The 5,280-nt window shown below is 41.4% G+C and overlaps 1 non-coding gene and 1 pseudogene across 1 annotated transcript; both read right to left on the bottom strand.

The window, feature by feature from the left end:
- Positions 1–2,767: 2,767 nt before the first annotated feature.
- LOC114010044 (U7 small nuclear RNA) lies at positions 2,768–2,831 on the bottom strand. Its single transcript, XR_003551438.1, has one exon. It is a non-coding gene; the product is annotated as a U7 small nuclear RNA (small nuclear RNA).
- Positions 2,832–4,450: 1,619 nt separating this feature from the next.
- The window catches only part of LOC102486388 (U4/U6.U5 tri-snRNP-associated protein 1 pseudogene), an 8,498-nt pseudogene continuing 7,668 nt past the window's right edge, over positions 4,451–5,280 (bottom strand).

Below are 5,280 nucleotides of genomic sequence, written 5' to 3'. Positions count from 1 at the left end.
GTAGTTGTTAAAGTGTCTGGATCCCTCATTGTCGACTGCATGTTCAAGTCCGGAACTCAATGGCTTGAAAAACACACCAGGTGCATGTGTATGCATGCTCAAAATCCTGAGGGAAGAATGGAGAAGGGATTCTTGGCCCACTCATGGCCATACTCCCTGAAGGGGGGTGATTTTCATTTTCCCTCCCTCTCCATCTCCACAGAACGCACATGTCCTATCGCAAAAAAATTTTAAATTTATTAAAGATCCAGAATGTGGAAAATTCTGTAAGACAAGTGTCTTGTTTTCTTCAACAATTAAATCAAAATGAATAGAGCAGGAAGAAAATGATAGATTAGCCCCATTCCATAGTATTTTACACAGACGTAGGGATGTCCTGTATTTGAATTATCCATGTGAATCTTTGACACTAGACACGTTGCAATTACAATTGAGGAAATAAAAATTCAATTTTATTTCATTTTAATTAATTTATGTTTGAATTTAAATAGCCATATGTGGCTATAATACTGGAAAGTGCAGTTATAGATGAAATTAGCTTAAAGGTTAAGTCAGCCAATTGCTACATGTAGACCTTATTTAAATCCTGAGTCAAACAAAATGAGAGTAGAAAAAAATTATGAGACCACCAGGGGAATGGACATGGACTAGATAGTTGTTCAATTTTTAAAGCATGATAATAGTTTTACAGTTATGCTTTTAAAGAAGAAACTTCATCTTTTAGAAAAATATACTAAAATATTTAAGGGCAGAACCTATATGATTTTTTTTTAACAACAGACACTTATTTACAGTAATACATCTGCAAGACCAAATAATTTTTAAATGATATGCTTCATGTTCGATCAACTTCATAAAAAGACTTAAAGGACAACCACAACAGACATTTATTTAAAGTAATACACCTGCAAGACCAAATAACTTTTAAATGATATGCTTCATGTTCAATCAACTTCATAAAAAGACTTAAAGGACAACCATATTCATGATTTCAACTACATTACTTCTTTGCCCACTCTTCTCTTTTCTTTCCCAAATAACCTGTTTTAGATATAGTTCAAAGTAGAAATTATCCTGTATTTTCTCCATTGTTCTTTAGGCACGATCTGCTTCCTCATGGTCAGGTCCAGGACTCTCTTAATGCAAAATATCCTGTCATTATAAAGGTTCTCAGGAAGTCTCCTATGGCTTCTTTTGCATCTTCATTCTCATATATTGTATCATCTTACATTTACCCCAGTTTATTGAGTCCTACGGCACTGTAATACCACTTTCAAAAACCATCCAGCCCCTGATCTAACGCTGCAATGGCCGGCCTGCTTGACATTTTGATCCCTATGTCTTTTTTTTTAAAGTTTATTCACAGTGTTTATGTATTTTATTATTATTACTATTTTTTTGTTATATGGTGTGTGCACTCATCAGAGAGAGACAGAGACAGAGAGAAAGGGAAAGTGAGAAAGCACCTCCCAGGGGAGGCAGCCACATAGCGACCCCTTCTCCTCCAGCCTCCTCGAGATTTGGGGCATGCATGCACATGTGGCCAGCATGATCTTCAAGCCACTGGGTCCAAGACTCAAACCACACAGCTGATCATGTGGGATCCAGCACCTCAACTTCCACACCATCTGTTGGTCCAGAAACTCTTGGGTCATTGAGAAAATCGTAACATATTTTTGCACAGGAAAATATGTCATGACTTTCCCAACGACCTAAAATATGATATTTGGAATTTGTTTTGTAATATTACTTTTGAGGGAGAAGAAACAGGATGGGATATAGATACAACATCATTGGCTGTGAATGGATGATTATTGAAGCTGGGTGATGGGTACATGGAGGAACTGTCTACTTTTAGCTCATCCTTCAAATATGTTTTACATTTTCTTCTCTTTCTTCTTCCTTCTTTCTTTCCTTGCCAGAGGGTGTGTGTATGCTTGCCACACAGAGACAGAGGGAGAGGGGGAGAGAGGAATTGCTCCCCCCCACCCCTTGGGGCATGGTCATGTCATGCAATCCCTTCTCTTCCATTTCTCCACCCTGTTGGGATTTGGGGCACAAATAATTAAAAGATTTTTAAAAGGTATTTGTGTGGCATTTTTCCCATGTATTACCTTATTTAATCATCATAACTATCTTGTGAGGTAACTGGAATGGCTGTTTACAGATGAAGAATCTGAGACCGAGAGAACTAAAGTGACATGCCTGACACAGCACAGCTAGTTAGAGGCTGGACTCAATCCAGACACTCCATCTCTGATCTCTTGTTCTTCTGTCACCCTATACTTTGTATGACAAGCTGTAAAATAATAGAGAATAAGGTGAGAAGAATCAGGGAAACAGATTAAACACCATGCTCTCATTCAGAATGATGAATTTGTAGCATCTGCTTCTCTAATTAGTAAGAAATGAATACCAACCACCAGCTGCTATGAGTTTATTAGTGACTATTGAGAAATAATGTCACTAAATAGGATTGATTTATAAGTTCCAGATGTGAAAGAGAGGCTTTATTAACTTTTTTCTATGTACCATTGAAGTTCATGAAAGCAATTTAAGACATTAAATTTATTGACTGAAATTGCTCTTCTTAGGACTCAAAGATTATATTATGCTCCTTTTCCTTCAAAGTCTAGTCAGTATACTCTGAGAAAAAAAAACTATCAGGATAATATCTGAAACAGGGATGAATAATTAACTCATACTTGAATTTTATTAATACATCTGTTGTCAAATTAAATAATTTTTATTTATTTATTTATTTATTGGGGGTACTTTCCAGTAAAAACTGGAAAACCTGCTAGACAAATTCTAAAAGAGCTGAAACACTGCAAAATTAAGTAACTTTTATCTTTCATTGCTTATGACTCCCTAAAAGGCCTTGTGCTTATTGACATATAGTAATACATTTACATTTCACATATAAAAGATTTCACAGCAGAGAAATAGCTTAGCCAATGGTTTTAGCAAATAGTTTAATTCCTTGACAATTATAATAGAATGACAAATATTTTATAAGGTAATAAATTAACCACTTGATATCTAGAAGGAAATACAAACAAGACATATTATCGTCGTATTAATATGGATCCTCTTTGTTTCCAACTAAACATTACTCTACTTCTAAAAACTGGTTGCAAACATAAAGCATTTACTATCTAACTGACAGGTATTCCAGTTTTGTAAATTGCCTGCTTCAACAGATTGCCAGTCTCTACAGGAAGTAGAGAAGGTAACACAGCTGTTTTGCAACTTTTCTGTTTCCTTTGTTTGCAATGCCTGTGAACCCTGACTGTATAACCCCTGGAACTTGCCCAAGTCAGGGCCCAGACTTTGGAGTACCAGCTACTCTGGGTCCACTGGTGTAATAAACCTGAGTTCTCTACTCTCTGAGTGGTGCTTGGTTTCTCAGTGGTCTGTTTATGCAACATTTCTGGTTCTCTGACTGGGAAGCCAACTGTGCTGGCCCCTTGAGCCACTAGTTTGATGGGAGGAACCTGCGGAGATGAGGGGACCCCAGAATTGAATGAGGTGGCACCACCTGGTCTTTTCCTGAGTCCTCCTTCATCCGGGGCCTTGATGTCTCGTAGGAAACCAACCCCTGACTGGACTCAATAGAGAGAAGGAATAACTCACAGGCTGAAAACATCAGCCAACTCACAGGCCGAAACCTCCAGATAAGGTATAGTCCCAGGACCCAGGGACCCAGACAGGCCTGCCCCATTTGGGCGGAAAAGGAGACCAATCGCCTCCTGTGGTCTCCCGTCAGAACCACCAGGTCACTGCGTGATCTCCTGCTGGAGCCATCAGTTCAGGCCACTGCATGGTCTCCTGTCAGAGCTACCAGTTGGGGACCCTCCCAAAGGGGGAAAGATATAGTGATAAACTCTGGACTGACTGTGTGAATGTGGGTGTCAGTTTCTGTGGCCCCACGGTCTTTGGTCCTCACCAGCATTTCTGTGGTGACCTCATAGGGCTCAAGGTGATGCCCAGTGCTTGGGGCCCTGGTCCTTCCCTGTGCACTGGGTCTGCGTCAGGGGCTTATACTGAGTCACCAATGCTAAGAGACACCTAAAATTCCCACAAGGGACATAGCCAGGCAGATGACTACTTGGTTGTCTCTTTGGAAGGGACACCCATCCTTTGTCTATCTTGTGTCACCACTTCAGGGAGAGACAGCTCGGGAAGGTAATTTTTCTCATATGTCCCAGGAAGACCAAGACCTACTCCCAGGTCCCCCTTCCCTTCTGGCTGAAAGCAGATAAAGAAATGCCTCTATCTTGTCACCTCTTACCCCCACATTATTCGGGGGTGACCATGAGTAATTGCTTTGTTTATTGCCCTTCTAAAAGCTTTTGCAAATGGCTATAATCCTGACATGTTCTTTAATAATAATAAGGAGGGATCTTTATTTAATATTAAAGTTGTAGACAGGACCAGAAGGCTGGCTTCACTTGGTAATGATGTTTGTGCTTTTGCCACTGCCGTTGAGCACAATGTATGGAGTCTTCTGAGCCTTCTGCTTTTCCTGGAGCAAAGCCACGGTACCCAGTGGTGTGTCATTGGAATTCACCTTCTTTAGGAGCACCTCCTCATCCAGCTTCTTCACCCGCTGCTCTGTTTTCATCTTGCCTGAGCGCTTTCTATGGAAACGATGAGACAGCTGCCAGAAAGGCTCCTTGGGTGTGAGTTTCCAACCTCTCTCATTCATGTACTCTATTTTAACATTGGGCTTGTAGTCATCCTTCTCCTTTAAGTCCTCGGTGAAGCCACGGTACTCCTCCTACTGACTGTACTTGTCATCAATGGCCATCTTGTTCTCAATGCGGTGCACGGATGAGGGTAGGGACTTATTAGGTGCCTTCCCCTAGGGTCACTGTTCACAGCAGCCCTTCATTCTGTCAGAGGAGCAAGGCAGCTGCCCGCCCTCTGTTCATGATGGACTCCTCATTCAGAATGAGGTGGATGAAGCCAAAAAGTCCTGTTTCTGCTTCTCCTTGTCCAGGTTGCCCTTGCTCCAGCTGATGTTCTTCTCCCCGGACTCAGAGCTGCCATTGACTGAGTGCTCCTGATCCTGTTCAAAGTCCGTGCACTCCTGCTCCTCCTTGGTGCCAGTCAGTCTGCAAGTAGGGATCTTCGCGAGGGTGCGGGAGAACTACCAGGTGGCACTGAACACGATGGCCCCCCCTTTTTTTTTTGAGAGGTTTTTGTGATAGGGCGTGTGCGCTTGCCAGACAGACAGAGAGAGACAGAGAGACAGAAAGCGAGAAATCACCCCCC

Source organism: Tupaia chinensis, unplaced genomic scaffold (genome assembly GCF_000334495.1).
Source record: "Tupaia chinensis unplaced genomic scaffold, TupChi_1.0 Scaffold000688_1, whole genome shotgun sequence".
Classification (NCBI taxonomy): Eukaryota; Metazoa; Chordata; class Mammalia; order Scandentia; family Tupaiidae; genus Tupaia; species Tupaia belangeri.
Note: the sequence above shows the minus strand (reverse complement) of the source record. Positions and strands in the feature narration are given on the sequence as shown.